This window comes from Ambystoma mexicanum, chromosome 8 (genome assembly GCF_040938575.1).
Source record: "Ambystoma mexicanum isolate Mex_15411 chromosome 8, UKY_AmexF1_1, whole genome shotgun sequence".
NCBI classification, from domain to species: Eukaryota; Metazoa; Chordata; class Amphibia; order Caudata; family Ambystomatidae; genus Ambystoma; species Ambystoma mexicanum.
Genome location: NC_090929.1, coordinates 1,659,033,908 through 1,659,047,893, shown reverse-complemented (window position 1 = coordinate 1,659,047,893; position 13,986 = coordinate 1,659,033,908). Strand labels below are relative to the sequence as shown.

Sequence of the window (13,986 nt, the reverse complement as noted above, 5' to 3'; positions counted from 1 at the left end):
TTTTATTCAGGCTTGCAAAATCTGCTAGAGAACTAGCACTCTCATACCACCACCAGTTCCTTTAAAACGACGACCAATAATTGAGGTTCCATTTTCCCACATTGGTATGACCATTGTAGGAACTCTGGACACTTCCAAACTGGGCAATAAATACATTATGGTCATTGTAGACTATGCTACGCGATATCCCGGGCACTTTCCCCCCCTCACCCAAGAGCCAGCACAACACAACAAATCCTGAAACACCTGCACCCTTTCTTCTGTCAAGTAGGGTTTCCAAAGGATATATTGACTGACCAGGGCTCTACTTTTGTGAGCAAGGTTATGGGGGAGGTTAAACAACTGTTGCATATCACCACACCATGAACATCCATGTATCATCTTAAGACAGATGGCCTTGTGGAAAGATTGAATAAAACCAAAAAACTATTCTACGAAAGGGAATTGAACAGGATGGCAGGAACTGGGATCAAATGATAGCATGGGCTGTTCGCAGTTAGAAAAAAAAACAGGCCTTGAAAGGATTCTCCCCGTTTGAACTCTTTGGACGAGAATCCTGGGATGTCCTGGATATGTTGAGGGAAACGTGGGAGGAGAGAAAAGAAGCCCCAATCCCACTCTCACAAAATGCAACTAGGATTAAAGAACATATGACAGCTGTTAGATCTTTAGTACAAACTCACATGGTTAAAGCACAGAAACAAAAGACCTCCTATGAAGTTTCTTTAAGGTCCTTTTCCATTGGTCAAAAGGTGCTGGTACCATTGCCTACTTCTGAAAATCAGCTTGTATCCCGAGGGCATGAACCGTACGAGGTACTGGAACAAATGGGTTCATGTAATTATAAGATCTCACAACTGGACCACCGTCTTATAAACCAAATCTACCATGTAAACTTATTAAAGGAATGGAGGGAAAATCCTTCGGAGTCCCAAGCTATAATATTATCTTGTCTATTACCAGAAGTCACAGATAACAAAGCCTCAATTTCACCTGACCTTGTAACAATCAAAAGCAAGACCTGTATAACTTTATAAAACAGGTTTATGGCTAGCGGCATGAACAGCATGAACACCAACATTCAGCGCCTCCACACCACAACTTGGACAATTCACTTCTCTGCGCCACATGAAGCAACTCAGTTGAGGGGGAGGGGGGTTAGTTGTTGGGGGATCAATAGTTAATGAGGTGGAAGAGACGGAACAAGGTGAAATCAACCCAGGAGGGTGGGCGGATGGTTGGGACCATAGAAAGGACAATGTGCAAAGTATGAAGGATTCTTCCGTACCCGATCTAGAAACATGCATTACGATTTCTTCTCATAACCATGCATGAGCCTGTAATTTGATTTCAATCGATTGCTATTCTGTCTAACAAATTCCAATAAAAAGATGTTTAAAAAAAAAAACAGGTTACTGACGTGTTTCGAGTGGGGCCCGGAAGAGTGAAGGATATTTATCATCATATCTGCACTCCCATAGGCAAAGTGGTAGACTTGAAACCTTATCGCTTACCCGAAGTGAGATAAAGATATCATTCAAGAAGTTAAAAACATGCTTGAGGCTAACATTATCAAACCTTCTAACAGTCCTTGGTCCTCCCCTATCGTGTTGGTGGCAAAATCCGATGGAAGTTGGAGGTTTTGTGTTAGACTTTAGAAAGGTGAACACTGGAGCAGCGGAAGAAATGCTGCCTGGGTTTGGGCTCTGGCCCAGGCATAATCCCGATAACGTTTAGATTGTGCTACAAGTCGATCTCTTGTGCGTTGCAGGCACGCAACAGCTGTGATTAGCGTTGGGCACCCGCTAACCCGAAAATGGCCTTGTTTTAAAGAGCTGTAATGGAAATTTAGGTCAGATCAGCGAGTGTTACTCCTCCGAGATCGCCCCCGACACACGCTGCCATGAATCCTGGAATCCCCACCAACTGAACCTGGTGTGCCAGCGGCCCAAGTGGGGTGGGGGCCGTGTGGTGCTGTGATCTGTGACAGATGGTTTTCGACATCGGGCAATTTTCTAGCGGCCAACGATCCTGCTGATGGGAGGAAACACACCGGCAGATGTGCAACACATTGTAAAAAAGCATGCAGCTCCTGAATACCAAGCAGATTATCCAACGGGAGTGTAGTAGTGACCGGGGCCAACTCGCACCTGCAAAAGAGCACAGCAGTGCAAATGTGGCCCGGCCCATACTCTCATACAGCAGCACGCACCGACCAAGAACATCTGAGGACCCCCTTAGACACCCAACATCCTGTTGCCATCCATAGCCCAGGGAGCAGAAATATTTCATGTTACACTAATAAAGGGTGCAGGTGATTGGGGGCGCCTGTGAATTGGAGTGCCTTGGGGCCGCGATTTGCTGTGGGTCAGTGCTGGCCCAGAGACTTGGAATCCAACGGTCAGTATAACTCACCACATGAGAGTAACCGTGAAATCCCTTTGCCAGACACAGGATGCTGGAGGTGGAGACCATGGAACATAATACCCCGTTGCAACTGAGAGACCAGTTGCTGTGGTGTACACTGTCCATCCGGAGCAGTCCGAGCAGCTGATGCCCATACTGGGCTGAGACAGCGGTGTAATATAGGATCTCTGGGTCCTTGGCACGACTGTTGGTTGTGATTGGAGTCACATCTAAGACCGCAGACTGCCGGGCCCCAGAGGCGTGACACGGGAGGGTGGAGCTTTGGCACCAGTGGTTCCTTCTGGAAGACGTGTTATTGAAGTACAAGACAACCAAAAAACGATAACTGATGGCACACCTTGATCCGTTGTATAGGGAGTAATTTGAACTCTGCTGACCCCTAACCTAGTAAACGGGGGTACCGATTATGGCTGCAACCGGTTGAATTGAGGGTAGTCGTTAAGAATATCAACATTGGAAAAGCAACACCTGGTGGCTGAGACCCCGTGTACAGTACAATTCCCGGACCCTAGAATATTGGATATCGGCCCATAAACAGTGATAGCTGCTGCCAAGCAAGTCGCCCAGATAACATTCTGTGACATTTTAGCTTGGGTTACTGATCTGGGTCATTGCGAGACTGGTTGGGAGAGGCAGCTAGGTCCAGGAGGAATTATTGTCCGACAGTATGAGGAGGTCTAGTACATAACATTACTATCCAAACCTGTGGGACAGTAGGACGAAGGGCGCCAGAAAGAAGCCGGCCCCATGGATTCCTTCACTAAAGCTCCAGTCAAGGCTGCTGAATCCGTGGAATCCGTACAGAGCGGTTGCTCGACCAAACCATCAATCAGGAGAGTCCCGCAATGACTAACTATTGACCGCCATGCAAAGCGGCTTCATGTCTGTTAGTGTGAAATTGGATGACATTGTAGCAACCATCAGTTAGTTGAAGTCCAAACTGGAAAAAGAAAGCAGCCGTATCACTGAGGCCGGATCAGAGAAGTGGAGGATAAAATGGATCTGCATGATCGGGGCCATAGTAGATGAGAAGGCGGAATTGACCAAGGTCCTAAGTAAATGTGATGGCCTCGAATCACGTTCCTGACGTAATAACATACGTATAGTCAGGATACCTGAAGCGGTATGTAAGGGGCCCATGGAGCCATTTGTTGAAGAGCTACTAAAGTCTCTGTTCGGAGTGACGAAGTTCTCTGCTCACTTTTTGATTGAATGCGCTTATCATCCTCTTGCACAAGTGTCCAGACCCGGGGCCCCTCCACGTACCATTATCGTAAAATTGTTCAATTATAGGGACAGAGACCTTATTCTGAAGTTATCCAGAGAACAGGGGATGCTCTGTTATGAGGCCAACGACATCCACATTTACCCAGACTTTGCTGCCGGAAGTTCAAGTCCTGAGAAGATCATATGATCCGGCAAAGAGAAAGGTCCCGATGAGTCCCGTACACCCCAATATGTTCCCTGCCAGACTGTGAATACAACATGGAGGCCGGGCACACTTTTTTGATAACCTTGCGGATGCCATAACTTACATAGAAGCATCAATCCTGCTTCCGCAACAAGAGAGTAAGTCGAGAGAAACGAAGTCAGTGATTGAACTGGGAATCCTTCTACACAATCTTTATAAAATGTTTATTATTACGGCATGTAGATAATTGAAAATGGGCATACGGCCACTTGGCTGTATTAAGGAAGCTGTGACTACTTGCAACGCTCCCCAGGAGGTGTCCATAGTTTTATGAGGGATTCATCATCAGGTTTGGGGTGATGGAAGGGGTTAAGGTATGTGTATGTCTCAGGATGATAGCTCAGGGGCAACACGCTCACCTTTGGAAGCAAGACGACGTGGAGGAATACAGATTAGATTCCCAGGTCCTTGCTTAGAAACCTCTGGGTATTAAGCACGTTATAAATAACCAATTATACTTATTTTTAAGAAAATGGTAGGAAGGGGGAGGGGAGATTACAAGTGGGTACGTTGGAGGTGTATGGGAGGCTAGAGGGGAGTTTCGTTTCAAAGTTGTTAGGTGGGTTGTTCGACTGATGCAACAATATGGTGCAGTCTTTCGAGATATGAAGCGTGCACACATTGGATTGATCTGCTCAGTTTACGATGCGATGTGGCGAATTGATCTACGTCTACTGTCTGCTGTGTGGGTACCACGATTACGGGGTTACAGTCTTCTTTCACGCACCTTAACAGCTCATTCCCCAGTAGTAATGACCTTAAAGTTAGGCGTCTCCCCGAGACCCCGAACCATGTGGAGAAGAAAATGGCCCATGTGGCGCTGCTAGATACGTTGATGGTATCATCTCTACAAGAGAAAACAGATGTTTTAAAAAAAAATAAATTGGGGTAAAGTGCCTCAGTACGACCACAATTTGGACGGCGTTTAAGGTATGGTTGAGAGGAATGTTGATCTCAATGACAACTGGAGTATTGAAAGATACCCGGTGTGAACTGAGGAGGGTCGAGGGGAAGTTGCGCAATCTTGAGAATGAATATGGCAAAACTAATGACAAAGCGCTGTTGGGTGCCATTAAAAGGAATATGCTAAGGTTCCATGAACTAGCAGACCAAGAGGTACGCTACATGGTTAAATTAACCCAGGCACGTAGCTATGGGGAGGACAACAGACCTCGGTGCTTCCTGGCTTACATGATAAAGGGGAAGAGGGGGGCACAGAATATCACTGTAATTAAAGGAAGGTCTAACCGTACCCGAGGCAATGGAGGAATTCCGAAAATAATATAAAACACTATATTCAAATGCTGATAATTGCACAGATGAGGAGGTAGACAATTGTGGGGGAAATCGCCCACCCGGCGGAGGCTCAGCAGATGCTTGAGAAACTGGTGACATCAGAGGAAATAATTGAGGTGATAACCTCCTTGGCCTCTGGAAAGGCACTGGGCTGCGATGGCATGGGGACTGAATTTTATAAAACATCCGGTCAGACTTTGGCCCCATGATTGATTCGAGTCTGCGAAGAATCGCTTTAGAGGGGGAAGCTCCCACCAACACTTTTGGAAGCCATTATCTCAATATTGCTGAAACCAGGTAGAACCCCCTCAGAAATGGCCTCTTATCGTCCAATGTCATTAATTAACACTGATCAGAAGGTATACGGCAAGGTGCTGGCCAATCGGCTTCTTCCAAAGATGGCGCAATTAGTAAATCCAGATCATTCAGGTTTTATCCCCACTCAATTCATTGCCTTGAATTTACGGCGCCTCTTCTGTATTATTTCACAGATTAACCAAAAGGCCAGGGCGGCTGCAGCCTTCCTGTATGCGGAAAAAGCCTTCGATTCTGTTTCATGGATATTTTTATTTTGGGTACTTAAACATTATAAGTTGGGAGATTACTTTATCAACTGTATACGGTTGTTATATACCAATCCGGTTGCCTGGGTCCGTACTAACAGGGTGATATCACAGACTTTTACCATGGGGCGCAGGACGCAACATGGTTGCCCTCTCTCAACCCTTCCGTTTACATTAACAATAGAGCCACTTGCCCATGCGAGGAGAGAACGGCATGGACACAGGGGAATGCGAATCGCGGGGCCTCCCCAGATCATTTCTTTATATGCAGGCAATACCTTGCTATACATGCGCAGCACCGAGGTAGAGGTAAATATGGGACCGCTAATGAAGGAGGTCACCAGGTTTACGCATTACTCTGGCTATAAAATTAAAAGTGCTAAATCCGAACTATTCCCACTTGCAGAGAACACGCCAAAGCCAAATGACCTCATGGGGTTTAGGTGGGTCCCAGCTGGCTTGAAATACTTGGGGGTCCTTGTGTCCAGGATGCAGAAAACATTGTATGCGGATAACCATGAAGCTTACCTCAACAATGGCCATGTAAGAGGACGCTCTATTTGGGGAGCTCCTGGAGATCTGACAGCGATCCGTGACAGCGAGCGGATTATGGCGACTTTTGCGGGCCGAAAGCACTCCTATGGGTGCATGAATGCTCTGAGCATGACTTGTGTGCCCTGAAGACCCGAGCGGTGGCTGGGACTAGATGCTGCGGCCAAAAACGAAAAGACGGATGCCCGCGTCCGTGTGACGGACAAGATGGTGGACAAGATGGCGGCCAGGGAACAAAGGGCTGGCAGCTGACCGTGTGTCACTGGAACATCGGTCGCCGCAGCTGCGGCTGGTCTTGCTGCGGCAGTGCGGGCTGCGGGTGGCCCAGCCAAGAAGAGGATTGCCGTGCCCGACTGGAGCGGGGCCCGGAGAGACCCGGAGGCGGGTGTCAGATCCCGCAGTGTGCGCAGGGAAGAAGGGAGTTCCTCGGGGTCCTGGACCGCGGGTCGCGGAATGGGACTCGAGCGAGGTCCCCTGATCGCGCTGTGGCCATCGAGCGCGGGGAGCCAGTGTAGGGAGACTGTGCGCCCGGTGACCGGCGGTTGGCCCCGGGAGCTCCGGTCAGAGAGGAGACTCCCGATAGTGCTATGTGCCCGGCGGACCCGGAGCAACATTGAGACAGAGCCTGGTGGCCGCAGAGGGCTCACGACGGGGATTAAAGCCGGAGGGGGTGAAAAACAAAGAAAAGAAAAGGAAAAAAAAGAGGGTGGGAGGGGGGAAATGTGAAAAAAAAAATTTAAAAAAAAAAAAAAATGATAAATACGAAAATTTAAAAGGGACAGGGCAGACAGTGCATGATGGAGAGTACCACACGAGTATCCCTGCATGGCGGGCTCTGAAACAGTGCATCGAGTCACCTGCTACACGCAAAGTGAACTGGCATACGAGGAAACAACAGGGGCGGGCTGACTGCCATTAACATTCTGGTTTACTTCCAGCATATTCACGTAGCGAACTTTGGGCAGTCGCTGCAGAGCCCCTGAAAACTGGAAAGCGTGGGCAAGAAGGGGCCTGGTGGGGTGGGCTCCTCTGGACCTCATATACTTCGGGGGCATGCTGGGGAAGATGCCCAGCCAGCCTACAAGTAAGAGCCCGGAAAGCGCGCAGGTATGCGTACCCAGCCCGTGTCAGGATTGTGGGCGATGACCCCACTTGGACACGATACCTGCAACAGCAGCAGAGAGAGCAGGCGGGTGAGTGCTCACCCGAAAAGAGAAGCAATAGGACACAGCGGCAGACCAAAAGATCACCACAAATGGGTCCTGGGCAGTTGTGGCAACATAGAGAGGCATTTTCGGCGGCAGGGCAGCCACATGGATGCCAGTAAAGACGCCTAACACTAGCAATTGGTGGACACACAGAACGTGGCCCAGGAAGGGGCCGGAGGGCACAAGCCCCAGCATAGCATAATAACTGCTGCACATACGCTGTGGAGGCAGCAGACACAGCACACGCTGGTGGGGGGAGACACGAGCGGGACGGCCCAGAGACACAAGGGGGCTGATCTGTTGCTGGACCCATTCACAAATGCCAGAGAGCCAAGAAAAGGCACCAAAGACAAGACAGCGAGCTGGTGGGCCCGGTGGGCAGTGGAGAGCCGGTGATGGGAAGCGCAGGGTCAGGGTGTGCACCTAACCACTACCCACTGAAGGAGATACAGCAGGGGCCGGCTGAGCAACACTGTGGGGGTGCAGGTACGTGGGAGGACACAGCCCATACCAGTAGAGCCGCGAGCAACAAGAATACACCCGAATACGGCTAAAGCGGCCCCTGAATACTGAAAGTGGTCTGACGCCACGTTGGAGTTCGCAACTGGGGTGGTGCCGCTGGCTCGCATCCGTACGGCACAGCACAATGTCTAACAAAATTGTCAGACCCAGGACCAAGCAGCCCACGATGGAGACCTACGCCAAGACACCCAGAGGAGCAGAGGGGGGAAAAAGCAAAGACAATACTATCGCGGTGGCAGCGGAGACACCGGGAACTATCCAGGAGGTGCTGGCAGCGATTGCAGACCTGAAGGTTGCCTTGGAGACCAAACTGGGCCTGGCAATGAATGACCTAAAAGTAGGACTGGACCTCAAGATCGGAGCGGTCCAGGAAGAGGTTAACCTGCTGAGACAGGACGCGAGGATGCTCGCAGAGCGCACCGGAAACCTGGAGAAGGCGATGGCCCCAAACACGGCAGCATGTGCCGCCCACGGATCGGAACTTCATGCCCTGGTGCAGCGCGTGGGCAACCTGGAGAACAGGGCAGCGGAGGCAGAAGGGTGCGCCAGACGCAATAACATTCCTATTGTAGGATTGCCAGAAGGAATGGAAGGGCCTAACCCAACGGAATATGTGGAATCCATGCTCCTGCAGGAAATAACTGGCAGAGCACTGACCGAGGGGTTCGCGGTCGAAAGGGCGCACAGGGCTTTGACAAGGAGACCGCCCCCGGGGAGCCCCCCGCGGCCACTGATTGCAAAGATTTTAAACTACCGGGATCGGGAGAAGATAATGGAATTCTTCTGCAAGGGAGGCACGATCAAAAGGGGGCCGGCGAAAATAACAGCGTACCCAGACTACACTCTACACGTACAAGGCAGCAGGATGAACTTTGGGTCGGTGAAAAGGAGGTTGAGGGAGGCTAGCCACAGATACATGTTACTTTATCCGGCCAAACTGAAAGTGTTCCACAAAAACAAAACCCTGTTTTTCGAGATGCCGGAGGATGCTATGGACTGGCTGGATATGCAGGGTCGCCCCCAGGAACCGGGGATCCAGACAGATGCTGCAGCAGATAAGTAACACGCAGCTGGGTCATCTTGGGTGACACAGTGCAAGACATTGGGACTAGATTATAGTACTGAATAAAGCCTGTGGGGGATGTGTGGCAGAAAATACATGCTTACAGGAACCGCTAAAAGCAAAACAAGTAGGAGCTCCTGGGAGACATCCCTTGAACCCCATAGCATTGCGCTTAGTTAGGTCACTGTTAGTTCGGTGACACCCCGCGGGGTCCTAGTCCTTGGCTAGCGAGACAGGACCAGACGCTGGTGGGCCTGAGATCCAGGGATGAAGCTGGGCATTTGTTGGGGTTGGGAGGGAGAGTGGGGGGTTGTGTGCAGTGGGGCAGGGTTGGGAAAAGGGGGTGGGGGGAGTTGTTGAGGTTGGGAGGGTCAGAAGTCGGAAAACAGGCCATCTAAGAAGACATCAGAGGGAATGGGGAAGGGAAGGATACCAAGTCAATGGCATTGGGTAATCTCGGAGTCGTGACCTGGAATGTGCGGAGCCTCAATAGTTACCTAAAACGTAATAAGGTGATGATGCATGTAAAGAGGATGCGGATTGACATAGCTCTGCTACAGGAGACACACCTCACCAAGGAGAAGTTGGAGGTAGTCAGGAGGAAATGGAAGGGCAACGTCATAGGGGCCACGTACTCGGCATATGCAAGAGGGGTGATTACATGGGTGGCGGCGCATGTGCCATTTCAATTGCTCAGGTCAACGACAGACCCAGAAGGGAGAATGATGGTGGTGGCGGGGCTCTTGGAGAACAGAGAAGTGAACATTATAAATTTGTATGCCCCCAACCATGATACAGCGGCATATTTTAGATCCTTGTATAGTAAAATTAGCCCCCTGGTGGGTGGCGCAATGGTGTGGGGAGGGGACTTCAATTGCACCCTGAACTCCAGCATAGACAGGTCACATGACAAGTTAGGAAAGCCTGAGCCAGCAGCTAGGGCACTGAGAACGCGGTTGATAGGCCTTGGCCTAGAGGATGTGTGGAGGCGGCTGCACCCAACGGAAAGGCGATATTTGCATTACGCCACGTGACCTGCATACAAGGCTGGACTATGTGTTTGCCGCTGCTGCGATAGTGGGAGAAATGGTGGGCGCGGAGTACAAAGCCTGGGTACTTTCTGATCATTCGCCCTTGGTTATAGAGTGGCAACATCAACCCCCCAGAGTGCGCATCCCGACGTGGGGACTCAGAGCTGAGGCCCTACAGGATGCAGGATTCCGAGAGGACTTGAGGGAGGCCATTGAGGAATATTTTGAACTAAACACGGGTAGTGTACTGTTACACTCACCTGGACCCCACAGGGGTGTCGATCGGATCCGGACAGCTGCGGACTCCTTCAACGTGATGCGTAGTGCAGAGATGACTGTCTGGACTGGCCCGCCTAGTCTTGTCTGCTGGACCCGAAGAAGTATTTTCCTGCAAGTGGAGACAGGGATTAACCACTTGTGGGTTTTAGTGATGGCCTCCCAACTGTTCTCGCTCTCCCCGACTAATCACCTCCGATATCCCCTTATTGACCTCACCTTATGTTCGTAAAAGATGAGCTCTCCATCCTGCGTGTCTTGCAGGGGCGCATAGATACCAGTTACTTCACTGGTTTGAAGGCGTTGGGAGAGTTCCGTTAAGTATTGACTCTGAAGTCCCTAGCGGGATTGGGAAGTATCAAGTTCAAAGAGTTCAATGTGCCCGAAGTTCACACTTGTCCCCTTCCTTCCTTAAGTTGCAACTGAGTTCGTGAGAAGAAGGTCTCGTAGCTGCTGCTGGCGTTCAGGTAAGAGTCTGTGTTACCCAACGCTGTCCGGTAACTATTGCATGCGTTAACGTGTTGTTTTTCTCCCTCTTTACAGATGCGGCATATAAAAATGTGTAGAGTTATGGAATAATACCGCCGGTGGTAAGTCTATGGTGGTAAGAGGTTGTATTTGTTGATTCCCTTGGCTCACCTTGTTTTTTCTTGTGTCCTCTAGATGCCGGATTACGGCGAAGAAATGATGGACAGTTCCAGATCGAAAGATGCTGTGAGAACTGGCGAGTATGGCGCCGTGCTGGAGCTGGCGAAGCGACGCGTGCAGGACTGATGTACTTTCCAGGTCCGGAGATGAAATGGTTCCGGAATTAGGTGAGGAATTTGAAATAAGTTAGTTTTCTAACCTTGTCCTTTTCTTCTTCTTTATTCTAGGAGCTCCAGATTCGAGGCAGGCGTGGCAGAAGACTGGATGCTGGCTGCAGGCACGCGGGCGTGGCAGAAGACTGGATGCTGGCTGCAGGCACGGTGAGTGTTACGCTGCTGGATGCAGAATAACACGAAGCATGTGCTGCTGTTCGGGTGTGGTTTAAATAGCCTCCAAAGTAGTTCCAGGTAAGAAGTTCCCTAGAGCCACGCCCGAGTAAAAAATAGTCCCTGTAACAAAATAGTCCCATCCAGGCCTCATGTAGGCTTGGACTTTTTTGCAGCATGGTCTGCATCAGGTAAGTAAAGTCTATGAGCCTGGCGCTTATGGCGCCAGGACTGATTTCTATGATGAGCCTGGCGCCTAAGGCGCCAGGACTGAACCCAGACAGCCCCTAGCCGGGGCTGCTGAGGTTTAAACAAATGTCTGGATGCCTGCTCCCGGAGCTGAGGGCCTTGGTCCCGATGCCCGGGGGTAGGCATCATGACAGCACTCGTCTCCCCCCCTCCTCCCCCAAGGCCCCTCCTAAAGTTGTTCTTCCCCCTGGCCCCGGTTTGTCTGGGAAGTTCCGATGGAATCTTTTCACCAACCGAGGTGCATGAGGTGGTCGCTAGGCTCCCATGATCTTTCTTGTGGTCCGTAGCCCTTCCAATCGATCAAATAAAAAAGTTTTGATTTAATCATCTTGGGAGTCCAGGATATTTTTTACCTCGAATTCAGGTTCTCCATCTATCAAGATGGGGTCAGGTGGTTTGGTTAATCTTGTCCCTGGTTGAACTGGTTTTAGAAGTGAAACATGAAAGACAGGATGAATTCGCATATTAGAGGGTAATTCCAATTTGACGGCCACCGGGTTGATGATGGCCTTAATGGTGTATGGCCCCAAATATCTAGGATTAAAAGTCTGAGTTCCCTTCAGAGGTATATGTTTTGTAGCCAGCCAAACTTGATCCCCAATCTGGTATTGTGGAGTTTCACTTCTATGTTGATCAGCATTATTCTTGTATTTCTCTTTTGCTTGTTTCAAATGTTCTGTGGCTTCCTTAAAGGCTTGTGTAATAGTAGAGTGCAAATGACTAACTGCGGGCATTTCTAAGTGCTGAGGCGAATCGAGTTCTGAGGTTTGAGGGTGATGTCCATATATGGTATAAAAAGGGCTTTGTCCGGTTCCTGAATGTACAGAGTTATTGTATGCGTACTCGGAAATCCATAAAATATCTTTCCAATTGCTTTTGGTCTGGTGTAGCATGCAGCGTAGGTACTGTTCAAGGGTCTGGTTGATCCTTTCCGTCTGACCATCGGTCTGGGGATGGTAACTTGTTGATAGCCTCACGTCGATTTGTGCCAGTTGACATTTCTTCCAAAAATGCGAGATAAATTGACTACCTCGGTCAGAAACCAATACGGAAGGGAATCCATGTAATCAAACAATGTTTTTGAGGAGCTCCTTGGCCAGAATCGAAGCAGAAGGTAACCCCTTTAAAGGAATAAAGTGGGCCATCTTTGAAAAAAGATCCACAATAACTAGGATGGTGTTAAATCCATTACATGGAGGTAGATCTGTAATAATGTCTAAAGACAAGGTGTGCCATGGTGTAGGTGGAATATCCAAAGGTTGTAAAAGGCCAGCAGGTTTTTTCTTCTGGCTTTTGTTTTGGGCGCAAATGCCACAAGACATCACAAATGGCTTTACATCTTTTCGCCAAGTGGGCCACCAGAACTGTCTCTTAATTTTCGCTTCAGTTTTTGCGATACCTGGGTGCCCTTCCATCAGGGTGTCATGGTAATTGGAGATGCCTAGTTCTTGGATTTCCTTGTGTGGTAGAAATAGTCGTCCTTGATAGTAAGGTAGGTCATTGACGACTAAGTAGTCCGGGCCTTTCTTTACCCAGTCCTGCAGGGTTGCTGGATCGAAGAGTTGTTGGATTTTTGAATTACTATCTTCTAGTGTCTGTAGAGTAGTTATGCCAAGAATTCTTTGCTCAGGAATTATTGGCACCGGTTCCGGGTTTGCATATGCTTCTCCCATCCCTATTCAGGATAAGGCATCTGCTTTGCCATTTTTGCAGCCTGGTCGATAAGTGATCACGAAATCGAATTCGGCAAAGAACAATTCCCATCGAAGTTGTTGCGATGATTGGGCTTTGGCTGTTTTTAAATACTGCAGGTTCCGGTGATCGGTGATTACGGTAATAGTATGCCTGGCACCAAGAAGATACTGCTGCTAAACCTTAAAGGTGGATTTGATGGCTAATAGCTCTTTATCTGTAACCACATAGTTTAACTCAGGTGCTGAGAACTTTCTGGACCAAAACGCTACTGGGTGAAGTTGACCAGTTTCAGGATCCTTCTGGGACGCGTGGCTAAACTGGATGCATCAGTTTCTACTATGTATGGAAGCTCAGGGCATGGATGCTTTAAGACAGGTGCTGATGTGAATTTCGCTTTCAGCTCTTGGAAGGCCTTTTCAGCCTCTTCGGTCCACAAGAAGCGTTTGTTTTTTCGCAAAAGTGCTGTGATGGGGTGTACAACATGGGAGAAGTCCGGAATGAATCTGCGGTAGAAATTAGCAAATCCGAGCATGCTTCGTACCCTTTTGACTGAACTGGGTGATGGCCACTTGAGAATTGCGTACACCTTTCGAGAGTCCATTCGGACTCCTTTTGGAGTCAGGATAAATCCAAGAAATTCAACTTCTGTAGCATGAAAA

General features: G+C 49.3%; 1 protein-coding gene across 1 annotated transcript in view; it reads right to left on the bottom strand.

The window, feature by feature from the left end:
* DENND10 (DENN domain containing 10) overlaps window positions 1–13,986 on the bottom strand; it is a 236,386-nt gene that overhangs the window by 167,511 nt on the left and 54,889 nt on the right. The window lies entirely within an intron of this gene.